Below are 13,824 nucleotides of genomic sequence, written 5' to 3' on the forward strand. Positions count from 1 at the left end.
TGTTTCGGAAGAACTGATTTGGGAAAAGATGCACACCAAGTCCCTCTGTTGAAGGTCTCAACGTAGGTTAACATGTCGAAGGCTTGAGAAAGTCCCGCAGTGAGAAATCTGTTTAACTCTGTCTTATTTCAGTGTCTCTAAGTTTATTGACCCACAAGGTGTTTTTTAAAAACTGCATAACATCAGCTGGGTGCAGTGGCACATGCCTGTAATCCCAGGACTTTGGGAGGCTGAGGTCAGGAGTTCAAGACCAGTCTGACCAATGTGGAGAAACCTTGTCTCTACTAAAAATACAAAATTAGTCTGGCGTGGTGGTGCATGCCTGTAATCCCAGCTACTCGGGAGGCTGAGGCAGGAAAATTGCTTGAATCTGGGAGGTGGAGGTTGTGGTGAGCCAAGATGGTGCCATTATACTCCAGCCTCGGCAACAAGAGTGAAACTCCATCTCAAAAAAAAAATAATTGCATAACATCAATTAATATCTCAAGGAAGATAGTTTGGGAAATGATAACCTTTAATTACTACAAAGAACAACATGATACTCAAAGTATAAAAAAATTAGGTCACAATCAGAGAAATTTGAATGCTAACTGAATATTTGATAGCAACAAGTTAATATTAGTTTTTAAAGAATAATATTCTGGTTCTATGGAATTTTTTCCTTGAGTTGTTAACACACACTGAGTTATTTACACATGAAATGATTTAATATCTGGGTTTGCTTGAAAATAATCCGAACTGGGGCAGTTTAGGGTAGTTGGCTGTGTGAATCGAGGTCAGACATCAGTTAACTGTTTGAACATGACTTTTTCTGAAAGAACATGTCATGTTTTTAAAAATTCTAACATTGGGCCGGGCATGGTGGCTCATGCCTATAATCCCAGCACTTTGGGGGCCAAGGTGGGTAAATCACGAGGTCAAGAGATCAAGACCAGCCTGGCCAACATGGTGAAACCCCGTCTTTACTAAAAATACAAAAATTAGCTGGATGTGGCGGTGCGTGCCTGTAATCCCAGCTACTCGGGAGACTGAGGCCGGAGAATCACTTGAACCCAGGAGGCAGAGGTTGTAGTGAGCTGAGATGAGGCCACTGTAGCACTCCAGCCTGGTGACAGAGCGAGACTCCAGCTCAAAATAAATAAATTCTAATGTTCAACATCTGAGTGTCTGAGTGTTGCTTTGATAACACAAACTTGCTTCCAAAAGTACCTCTAAGTAACTTCTAATTTATAGAATAATAATAAAATGACTATTTCTTTTTCTTTTTGATGGAGTCTTGCTGTTTTGCCCAAGCTGGAGTGCAGTGATGCAATCTTGGCTTGCTGCAAACTCTGCCTCCTGGATTCAAGCAATTCTCCTGCCTCAGCCTCCCAAGTAGTTGGGATCACAGGCATGTGCTATCACGCCTGGCTAATTTTTGTGTTTTTAGTAGAGATGAGGTTTCTCTATATTGGCCAGGCTGCTCTTGAACTCCTGACCTCAAGTGATCTACCTGCTTCAGCCTCCTGAAGTGCTGGGATTACAGGTGTGAGCCACTGTGCCTAGCCCAGTAAAATGAGTATTTCTAAGCAGATGCTAAAGATGTAGGAGCATTCCTTAGCATCCAGCTAAAGACTACCACTGTGCAATAAGCACTTGCTAATTAATACATTGACATAGCAGAGAAGTGAGGGGTATTCCAATGCATTTTATATATCAGCACACTTTATTTCCATGGGTGGGATTTGTGAGAAACCCAGAATCTTAAACCAGTAGACTAAAGATGATGTTTAACAAGTTATGACTAGGAGATCAAGAGATTTTATAGACCATGGTAAGCTCCATTGGCTCAGAGGCGCCACAGAGCAAAGGACATGGCTTTGGAATCAGATTATTGGGTTTGCCTCCAGGAATTAATACTCTCTAGCTATGTGGTCCCGGGCGAGACATTTTAGATCTTTTTTCTGTTTCCTCATCTATAAAGTTGGAATAATAACAATAATAATATCCTCCTTAGAAAGCGGTTGCGACTATTAAACCAGATAATCTAACCTAAAGCACTTAGTGAGTATTCATTCATTTGTTTATTTTTATTTTCTATTTTTTGAGACAGAGTCTTGTTCTATCACCCAGGCTAGAGTGCAGTGGTGCAATTTCAGCTTACTGCAACCTCTGCCTCCTGGGTTCAAGTGATTCTCGTGCCTCAGCCTCCCAAATAGCTGGTACTATAGGCACCTGCCACCAACTTGGATAATTTTTGTATTTTACATTTTTTGAGATGGAGTCTCGCTCTGTCACCATGCTGGAGTGCAGTAGTACGATCTCAGCTCACTGCAACCTCTGCCTCCTGGATTCAAGTGATTCTTGTGCCTCAGCCTCCTGAGTAGCTGGGACTACAGGCATGCGCCACCATGCCTAACTAATTTTTGTGTGTGTGTGTATATATATATATATATTTTTTTTTTAAGTAGAGACAGGGTTTTACCATATTGGCCAGGATGGTCTCGATTTCTTGACCCGTGATCCCCCTGCCTCGGCCTCCCAAAGTACTGGGATTACAGGTGTGAGCCACCGCACCCAGATAATTTTTGTATTTTTTGTACAGACGGGGTTCTGCCATGTTTCCTAGGCTGATCTCAAACTCCTAGCTTCAAGTGATCCACCTGCCTTGGGCTCCCAAAATCCTGGGATTACAGGCGTGAGCCACTGCACCCAACCACTTAGTGGTTATGTAATAATCATCTATCAACATAGTCATCGCCATCAACATCATCTTCCTAGGTAGTTCACGGCAGGGATGGCTCATGTTCTGAGTAACTCTTAGGTTGGTCCTGTCATTACTGAGTCATCAATGGGCTCACGGCCCAAGATGCCAGTGCCAATGCATCAGCTTTTGACAAAATAAAGGCTTTATTGTGAGTTGACTGGCAAGCAGACAGGAGGAAATGCTCAAATCTGTCCCCCTGAGCTGGAGTTTGGGTTTAGTTTATAAGCATAAGGTAATGAGATGTGATCTGATTGGATTTTGCACTAAGGTGATGCTGGGAGGTCTGGTCTGACGTCCGGCGATGGCAGAGCTTGATCTGCTTACACCCTGGATCCTACCATGTGGTATCCACTTCTTCATTCAGTTCCTACCCCTCAGTGTGTGCTCTTAGGTTTCCCCTGTGGTTGCACACTTGGTTCATCTGGGCACGCTTGGGTTATGTGACCTTCAATCTGTGCTCTGTGACAACCGAAAAACAACTACAACATTGTTACATAAAAGTGGAGCCAGATTGGCCTGGTGTGATCACACTCTGAGCCCGTGTTTCTCAGCAAAGAATGGGAAGCAGTGATGAAGCTAATGGAAATACATAGCCACAAAGTAACCACAATTTCAAAGAGACAGAGAATACTTTTTTGTTTGTCTGTTTTTTGAGACTGGGTCTTGCTCTGTTGTCCAGGCTGGAGTGCAGTGGTGTGATTTCAGTTCACTGTAGCCTCGGCCTCCTGGGTTCAAGCAATTCTCTCACCTCAGGCTCCCGAGTAGATGGGATTACAGGGGTGCCCCACCACCCCCAGCTGATTTTTGTATTTTTAGTAGAGACGGTGTTTCACCATGTTGGCCAGGCTGGTCTTGAACTCCTAACCTCAGGTGATCCACCTGCCTCGGCCTCCCAGAGTGCTGGGATTACAGGCGTGAGCCACCATGGCTGGCCAAGACACAGAATACTCTTGTATGTATGTTTGGAAATATGTTTTCCCTTTTGAACGGCCTTTCTTACAACTTTTTAAAATGAGAAGTGTAAGTGATAACACCTCAGTCTAGTGTGTTGAATAGAAATTGGGCGGGATTCTAAATATTAAGCCTTTATAAGTAATGTGCTAAATATGGTTGGCAATGTAGATTATTCTATTTTTAAATCATTGTAATATTCCCGAACAAAGCATGGATGGAATGAATATTTACATTTTAAATTCTAACAACTGTTATACTATCTTTTATAATAATTTCATAGATATGCCACCTAAGGAAAAAAGTCAAGAGTGATTATGCAATGAGGGGCTTAGGCATCTAAATATTTATTTCAAGCAACATTTAGTCTTTACATATCTTCAACATCCCTGCACAATTCCTTTGAGAATTTAAATAACTGCTACCAAAATGTCCTATTGCTCTTTGCACAGAAAGCCAATCATTGAGGCCGATTGCAGTGGATCACACCTTTAATCCCAGCACTTTGGGTGGCTGAGGCAGGTGAATTGCTTGAGCCCAGGGGTTCAAGACCAGCCTGAGCAACATGGTGAAACCCTGTCTCTGCCAAAAATATAAAAATCAGCTGGTCTTATAGCCCAGCCTCAAAATAAATAAATAAATAGATTAAAATAATAAAAAAAGCCAATCACTGAGACAGTGAGCATTGCCAAGGAAATAGGCTTTAATTGGTTGCTGCAGCCAAAAACATGGGAAGTCAGTCTCAAATCCGTCTCTCCAACTGACTAAAATTAGGTGTTTATACAGCAGGGAAGGAATTTACACATGGGAGAACAGAATTAGAGAGGGGTAAGGAAGAGGATTTGGTCAACAGGAACTATGTGTAGGGGATAGGAATTAGAGAGGGGTCTGGCGTCTCATTTTCCCGATGCATTGATCTAATAAGTTTTAGTTCTTTGATACTATCTGGGAGGCCTGATGGTGGGTTTCCTAAGAAAGAAACTCGGATAAGACAAATGTAAGTTTCTCAAGTTTTAAGGCCAGAGGGGTCAATTTCTATTTGTTTGTTTGTTTACTTATCTATTTGTTTTATTATTTTTTGAGACAGAATCTTGCACTGTTGCCCAGGCTGGAGTGCAGTCCTGCAATCTTGGCTTACTGCAACCTCTGCCTCCTGGGTTCAAGTGATTCTCCTGCCTCAGCCTCCTGAGTAGCTGGGACTAAATGTGTGTGCCACCATGCCCAGCTACTTTTTGTATTTTTAGTAGAGACAGGGTTTTATCATGTTAGCGAGGATGGTCTTGATCTCCTGACCTCGTGATCCACCTGCCTTAACCTCCCAAAGTGCTGGAATTACAGGCATGAGCCCCTGTGCCTGGCTGTTTATTTCTTTTTAAACCCATAAACTTCCATTCTATAGTGATATTGGTCTGACTTAAAACCAGTTCAGATGATTTGGGACTGTTAAATTAAAAGCATGCATATATTTTCAAACCTCAGGGCTCTGCGTTTCCCTGGGAATGTCACAATGATTCCTTGGGACTTGAAAGAAAATCTTCCTCGGTTATTCAGAAAATTTTAGCCATGTCAGCACCTCATGATTTTCATTCTGATCATGAGCAGCAGTGGAAGGGTAGCCTGGTCTGGACTAAAGGCTTTGTAAAATCGTTTCTGAGCAAATTATTTCACTTTTGCTAAGCTTTGACTTATTTATCTATGAAAAGTTTTTCAATGGCAACATTTGATTCAAGAGTTAGTAGGTATAATATATAAAGTTTAGCGTATAACATGCGAAACACTAGTCATTCTTAATTATTTATGAATAATTAGTAAGTGACTTACAGGGCTTAATTTTTTTTTTGGGGGGGGGACAAGGTCTCTGTCACCAAGGCTGGAGTGCAGTGGCACAATCATAGTTCACTGTAACCTCAAACTCCTAGACTTGAGGGATCCTCTTGCCTCAGCCTTCTGAGTAGCTGGGACCATAGGCATATGTCACCACCCTTGGCAATTTTTCTATTTTTTATAGAAACAGGTCTGCTAACTTGCCCAGGCTGTTCTCGAACTCCTGGCCTCCAGTAATTCTTCCACCTCAGCCTTCCGAAGTGCTGAAATGACAGGAATGAACTATTGTTCTTGGCCATCTAATAGGTATTTTTAAATTGGTTTAGCTTGATCAGAAGTTTTGAAATGTTGACAAAACCTGTCAGATTCTTCCCCCTTTGGAGATTATGTCCACTTTTGGCCTACAAGTTGGGAATGAAAAAGTTGCATGTTTCTCTCTCTTTGGAGGGGCATGAGTTTAATTCAATAGGTTGCTTTATAATCTCAGCTCTCTGATGAACTGAAAAATATTATTGTTTTGCAGACCTTATCACTTGTTCTGGTTGAGGAGGTGGTACTAACATTCTCTTGTGACTTTCTCTGTCCTAAATCAATGTAGCGCATTGAGTGGTGAGTGGTGAATGCTACTCACCTGACCTCTGCTGAGAAACTGTTCATGGAAAAAAGACATTAGACAGAGAAATTGGACCATTGACCAGTTAGGTGAATCACCAAAAGAACTGAGCATCTTTGAAAAGATTTATTTTAATGATACCTTGAAAATATGTGGGTCAGCTTCTTCAACATTCACTCTATGGTTTCTGGCTAGTGATTACGTTGTTGAATAAATTTCCTAAGAGAGCCCACATCCAGGAATGTTTAATTGTATAAAAATGTACATATCCAAGAAAAATATGATCCTGTGGGCCTTGTCATCTACCTTTCAAAGAGCAGTGGGATTTGCGTTTCTTCTCTTCTTTCCATGTCTCTTTTCTTTGTGATGAAAACAAGGGGAAAAATATCTCCAAACCTTAATCAGAAAGCTTTTATTTCATTTGAAATGGCCAATATATGTAGATGTGTTTTCCCAGCTTTGCCTTGTAGCTGGCATTTGCGGATATGGTTTGTTTTCTCGATTTGTTAGCAAACCATCCTGTGTCATCATAAAATGTGAATGAGTGACCGAGTCCACAGCCCTTTGATTGAGGACATGCTTTTTATCTCTAAAGGAAATTTCCTAAGCTGTTTAGTCCTTGAGATTGCTAGCTGTCCTTTAGGATATTAAATGCAGGGAGTTTATGGCACTTCTGTTACCTTGTTAGAATGGTATTATATAATCTCAGCCATGGGTATTTTCCATACCTCTTTGACCTCCATATCCTCCTGAGCACCAAATCTGATAATAAAAGGAGCACTTACATTAAAAATAAATAAATGTAACTCATCTTTATGCCCTCGACTTCTTACTAATCTCCCATTTCCTACCTCAAGAGGATGGCTCTTTGTTCCTGTAATTTACTGTTGAGAGTCAGGTTCTGCTGAGAATAAGGTGGAGTTTAAAATGGCTTATGCCTGATGGTACAGTATTGTTAGAACTTGCTGGGGTAAGTTGAGAGCTGAATATCCCGGTCTATCTTGAGGCCTCAATTCTCTCCCCATTTATGGGAGCTGACATTCATTCAAATAGCTGAACTGGAGCATAAAAGTATTTGAATCAAATTAGGGTTAGAGAGAGGAGGCCCACCCTTTTACTGAGAACACAGCAGTAGCTGATCATCAATGAACTACAGTTACACTCACATTCTTCCAGGCTTGAATCGATTTTTCTCTGCTCTATTAAGCATGCAAAAATAAAGAGCTCTTGGCCAACACTAGAACAGACCTTAGCATTTCTGGTGTTTATTTCTGATCATCTGGAGTTATTGGCTTAAGGCTAGGTAGATTTTTCTTGGTCCAGTCATGTAATTGAAGGGGGTTTGCATATTAGGCAAGAAAAACTATTGCAAGGAGTGGAGAGGGAACAGGAGAGACTTATTTGGTTCTAAAGCAGATGTAGGTTGGAATATTGTCCTAGAAAAATAGGACCCAGTTTGTATGATAAGAGAAGAGCTGAGGAATAAACATGAGGTCAAGATAAGAGTGAGCAAGTCCCATTTATTTAGTCCCAAAGAATCTCCTCATTGTGGGCACCAGCTGGACTGGATAACAGGTCTCAAACCAAAGGCAGTCTGCGTTTTCCCAACTAACCAATAGGAAGGCCGGCCTAAAGAACCATATCCTAGGTGAGGCTAATTTGTGTTTCATCATCCCCTTCACACTTGCTTGGTGTCTTTAACAATCAGGAATATCTTAGTGTCCTTGGCTGTTGGCACAATTGTATTTAACTTGCCAATTATTCAGAAAGAAGCAAAGATCGCTGCCGTCTGGACCCTGGTGTTATCTTTGACTAGCTGGAAACCAAGCAGGGCAATCAACCTCAGCTAAATGCCATGTCCTCACTATTAGTCTGGGGCCAACAGGCCAGGCCTATGGTTACCCTTAGTGCTGAGTTGGAAATGTATCTACAAATGCCAGTGAGAATCATACGCTCGTGCGTGCACACACACGCGCGCGCGCACACACACACACACACAGAGTGGAAAAGCTGTTTGAGCCAGAGCTGTCATTTAAACAGTTTGCCATGTCCAGCTGCGTAGGTACCTTTATTCTCTCAGTTGGCTTTTATGCCACCCTGGCATGTGATTAAAGGGAGCATAGGATTAATGTCCTTCTTGACAACACCGTCAGAGGCATAAGACCAGGAGATAATTTATTATTAAGAGCACTATCAATCTGAGCATGATTTGTGGCTGGCTTTCCAACTGGGCCACAATCCTCAGGAGAAGTTCCCCACTCCAGCCTGGCAACAAATACATTCCTCACCTTGAAGAGTCTAAACCTCAGACAGCAGCCAGAAACTGAAGAATCTCATTGCCTCCTCTGAAAGCAGGAGACTTTATGCACAGAAACATACAAGAGTGGGACCAAAGGCAGGGACCACATTGTGTTCACCACACCATTCCTAGCATCTACATCCAGCCTGGCATGTGGCAAGTACTCACCAATATTTGGTAGCTAAATGACTCTAATAAATGATTGGATGAATGCATGTGAATTATTTAAGTTTTAGTCTCAACTTTATTTGCAAACTTTTTGGTGAAGCTCAATTGAAATATTTATATATTACTTATAATATGCAGAGTTTCCTTAGCAGGGGTGGGGGATGGGTGGGGGGAGTCTTGCCATGGAAGTGGCAAGACACACTTTTTTTCCACATGAAAACGATTATTAGGTTTGCTAGAAAGTCAAAAGCAGTGGTTCTCAAACCTTACTAATTACTAGAAACATTTAAGGACATTTAGAGAAATATGGATTCACTAGATAATTTCTAATTCATAAGTTTATGACTGAAACTGACCCAGTTGTCCCATAAAACTGATTTTTATGTTTTCTTTTGAATAAACATGGAGATTGATCCACCTAGTCTTGCAACTTGAGAAAGTTGCCTTTGTCTTATCTGAGTTCCTTTCTCAGGAAACCAACTATTCAGCCCCACAGATAGTATCAAGGAACTGAAGATCACCAGATCACTGCGTCTGGACAATGAGATGCCAGACCCTCACCCATTATGATTGCCTGACTACCTGCTTCCTGTTGACCAGCTCCTCTTTCTTACCCCTCCCTATTTCCTGTTTTACTGCATGGTTACATTTCTTCCCTGCTATATAAATACCAAATTTTAGTCAGTCAACGAGATGGATTTGAGACTCATCTCCCATCTCCTTGGCTAAAGCACCCATTTAAAGCCTTCTTCTCTAGAAATACTCATTGTATTAGTGATTGATTGGCTTTCTGGGTGGCAAGCAGCAGGACCTAGACCAAACCCCTGATGTTTTGGTAACATGATGGAGCCTAGTAATCTAGATTTTAAAAAATGGATTCTAAGACCACCTTTTAATGAGCTGGTGTTGGGAGCTACTGGCTTAATGTGTCCCACCTTCTTGGTAAATGTAAGTGTGAGCTCATTGCTGCTTCAAGTTTCTTTGTATTTCTTTTCCAGGCAGTGGTATTTTAATATGGACAAGACTAAAGAGAGGGGACTAAGTTGATTTTAAAGTGAAAATTGTGAAATAAGTGCAATTTGTCTTCAATATACTACTTCCTTGTCGATATGGGCTAAACTGTGTTCCCCTGCAAATTTAGGTGTCAAAGTCCCAACCCCTTTCAAGGGGTTATTACCTCATAATGCAACTGTATTTGGAGACAGCGTATTCAAAGAGGTAATTAAAGTTAAGTGAGCTCATTAGGATGGGCCTTATTTTAATGTGACTAGTGTTCTTTTTAGGAGGGGAGATTAGCACATGAACACACATAGAAGGAAGACCATATGAAGACACAGGGAAAAAGCGATTCTTTGCAAGTCACAGAGAGAGGTCTCAGAAGACACCAACCCTGCCAACACCTCGATCTCAGTCTTCAACCCTAACCCTCCAGAATCATGAGAAAACAAATGTGTTGCTTACATCCCCAACAGCCCCTACACACTAATACACTCTTTCTGGAACCCTCTCTTCACTCCTTGCCTTCCCCAGCCAGGGTCTTGGGTCTCTGAGGTCTCCTCACACAACTGCTTCATCTGGGGCTATCTCTGCTTCTAGGACTCCAAGTTCCAGATCCATGCCTTTTATTCAACTCAGAGATCATCTATCAACTCATGCCACGTAAAGTGCTGTTGCTGGAGCAGGCATGGAGAAGCTGAGAAGATGCTGTTTCCAGGTTCTCATTGCACCATCCCAGTGGACCTGTCTGTAAGTCAGTCCCAATGGGTTTGCTAGGTGACTTCTATAATCTGATCAACAAATTTCTGTCTGGATTATTGTAGATTTCCTAGCCCAAATTCATTCTTTAAGAATGATCACCAAAGAGGAGCTCCTTGGGATCATCTATATTCTCTTATTTATTTTTCTATCTTCAACATCTAGCAAAGTACTTGATACACAGGCAATGTCCAACACCTTCTTGTTTTCAGAATCAAGGGGATCATCTCACTTCCTCTCAAACCCTGTTGGTGTCTGAGATCTCATTACGTATTGACATGACAAGGAAACTAACTAAAATACATTATAATTAATTTATATTACAAATATAATGTTGATTATGATGCTAATAAGGACATAAGAATTTCTTATTTATAGTGTTGGTACAGTCTTCTTTCCATTGGCCTTAGCTCTGACCTATGAAAATCTCACACTTGAAATCCATTTAGCATCATGTATCTTTTTGCACCCTACTATGCGGTCGGCACTGGGTATACAGCAGTGAACAAATGAGATTCTCACCCTCATTTAGGTAGTCTAGTAGTAGGGACAGATTAATATCTAAATACAAATACATAACCACAGACTGAAAAATGCCCTGAAGCAAATGTATGTAAGATTCCATGAGAAAGGCCAACAGAGACATTCTGTTTTAGAATGAAGATTCACAGAAAGGAGCTTTGGAAAAGTTGCACTGAAACTAACATCTGACAAACGAGTAGTCATTACCCAAGGGAGAGAAGGGGAAAGAATATTCCACTTGAGAATGCAGCATATGTGGAGACCTCGAAGAAGAACGTAGTCATATCCAGAGCCAGAAGATCCCAATGTGGCTGGGAGATGGGTGTGTGGGACTGAGCAAGGGAGGGTGGTGAACAGTGGCACTTTGTACATTTGAAATATTTTTCCCTCTTGTTTCACCTAAATGGTGAACTGCCACCTTAAGAGGATGTGGTTTCTGGTCCACGTACCTTTCTGGCCTTTCTGAGTTCTTCTCTGTCAAGCTTGTGCTTGGCTTGAGCCCAGGTGGACAACCCTTCCAGCAGCCCTGAGAACCTGAGTATCTGTCCCTGGGGCAGTGTGTCTTAAGTTTCCTGCCCTAACAGGGTTTAATCAGGACTTCACCTTCTACCTAAAGTACTGTAGCTGTGTCTTCACTCCCGTCCAGGACCATAAATTCCTGGAGCAGGATCCAGCACCCCCAGTCCCTGCTCCAAGGCTGGGACCTCATCCCTGGGCTGTTTCCCTTCCTCTTATAAAGACCTCAGCTCTGCTGTACAATTGCTACAGAGTGGGCACCAGGCAAATCTTGGAACTAACAGTGGAAATCAGAAAAACAAAAACCCACACAAATCTATGCTAAGTATGCATTTTGGCCTAGAGGGGATTTTATTTTACATCACTTTCTGCCTTATTAAAGATGTTAAATGGTTTGTGCTACCAGGATGCAGGAAAGGTATCTTTCTAGTCATGTTTTCGGTTAAAAAAGAAACAGATCAGCCAGGCACAGTAATCTCAGCACTTTGGGAGGCTGAGGTGGGTGGATCACTTGAGGTCAGGAGTTTGAGACCAGACTGGCCAACATGGTAAAACCTGTCTCTATTAAAAATACAAAAATTAGCTGGGTGTGGTGGCACGCGCCTGTAATCTCAGTAACTCAGGAGGGTGAGGCAGGAGAATCACTTGAACCTGGGAGGCAGAGGTGTGCAGTGAGCTGAGATAGTGCCACTGTACTCCAGCCTGGGCCACAGAGCCAGACTCAGTGTCAAAAGCAAAACAGCAGATCAGTTAAGAGAGTAATTTGACACTTCATTTGAAGATTGCCAAGGACCTTGAGTCTTTGTGGAACATTGTTAATTAGTAAGTTGTGCCTCACAAGGGCTTTAGTGTGTTTTGTGACAATAATCCTTTCGGTTTATAGTTTTCTTTGAATCTTTTAGAAATTTATCACTTTTGACAGAGTTGCTCCCTTATTTGAGCTATTGACCTAAATTTATCCCTTTCAAAGGGAAAGGATTGTGTCTTATTCAGTGTTGTGTTCTACGCTTGGCATAGTCCCTGGCACAAAGAGGTGCTCATAGACATTTATTTATTTTATTATGGAATTCTGGGATGTGCAGGTGATCCCTGGAATGTTCCTGTTTATATTATGATGTTAATTTCATTGTACTGAAACTTTGAATGTAGCTCATAACCTCAGGGCATCATGTTTTCTTGTCCAGGTCCTCCGGTAGCATGAGGAGTTTAAACTGGGAGCAAGTACCTTGTCTTCTGTACTACTCTGGACCGGGAGTTCCCCACTGAGCTTAGACTCCTGGAGAATAGAGCCTCTTCTTACTTAGCTTCATGATTATTCGACACAGTCCTGGGTATAGGGTAAGTGGTCACCAAATGTTTGTTGAAGGCTGTGAGTGAATGTATCAGCAGAGAAGCAATTGTACTGGTTCTATGATTGTGATCACTAGGACAGCGAGTGGTCAATTCTGTAGAGATTCGCTTCTTCCTTAGAATTGGCTTCTGAAGCTTCTGTTCTCAGGCACTGATGATAAGACTGTCTAGAAGAATCCTCCTTGAGCATCAGATCAACCCATCAAAGGGGATCATGTGGCTGTCTTCGGTTGAATTCTCTGCTGCATCTTATATGGGGACAAATAATGCTCTTTTGCTGGGGATGCGGTTTGAAAGGTCTTTCTCTGCCTCAGCAATCTCAGGGAGCATTGGCCATCCCCAGAATCTCTGGCAGATATACAGACGTCTTGTTCTGAATGCAAACAAATTCCTGTAACCCCTGGGGAAAAACTTTATAGGCAAGGTCAGAACAAGTCATGCCTCTAGTAGAAACTGTCAAGATGCTGTGATTAGAGTGATAAAGCCCTTGACACTCTGCGCACACCCAAGAATGCCTCCCCTATGCCGTAGAACCTGCAATTCTCATCACTTCTCAAAGACGAGCAGTCTAAGGAAGATGACGCATTTGCTAGTTTATACAGTAGCAGGGATTAATTTAGTAAGGTACTCATATATTTTTTTAAAATTCTGTATTAGATTGCATGAGTAAGAGTCAGTAGGGACCCAGCACTTTGGGAGGCCGAGGCGGGCGGATCATGAGGTCAAAGAGATCGAGACCATCCTGGTCAACATGGTGAAACCCCGTCTCTACTAAAAATACAAAAAATTAGCTGGGCGTGGTGGCGCGTGCCTGTAATCCCAGCTACTCGGGAGGCTGAGGCAGGAGAATTGCCTGAACCCAGGAGGCGGAGGTTGCGGTCAGCCGAGATCGTACCACTGCACTCCAGCCTGGGTAACAAGAGTGAAACTCCATCTTGGGGGGCGGGGGGGAGGAAAGAGTCAGCAGGGAGGCAGGGCCGTGACCAGGAGGTAGACCTTAGAATATGGAAGGAGAGAAGGAGCAAGAGGGAAAAAGAAAATGAGGTTACGTGGGATGGGGAGAGGAAAAAGAGAAAGTAA

At 42.2% G+C, this 13,824-nt stretch overlaps 1 long non-coding RNA gene across 1 annotated transcript in view; it reads left to right on the forward strand.

The window, feature by feature from the left end:
• The window catches only part of LOC128930218 (uncharacterized), a 46,928-nt gene extending 33,563 nt beyond the window's left edge, over window positions 1-13,365 (forward strand). The window contains exons 3-4 of the long non-coding RNA XR_008477927.2: window positions 10,198-10,347; window positions 12,579-13,365. This is a non-coding gene — a long non-coding RNA (uncharacterized LOC128930218). The remainder of the gene's footprint in view (window positions 1-10,197; window positions 10,348-12,578) is intronic.
• Window positions 13,366-13,824: the final 459 nt, after the last annotated feature.

Source organism: Callithrix jacchus, chromosome 19 (assembly GCF_049354715.1).
Source record: "Callithrix jacchus isolate 240 chromosome 19, calJac240_pri, whole genome shotgun sequence".
In the NCBI taxonomy this organism is placed as follows: Eukaryota; Metazoa; Chordata; class Mammalia; order Primates; family Cebidae; genus Callithrix; species Callithrix jacchus.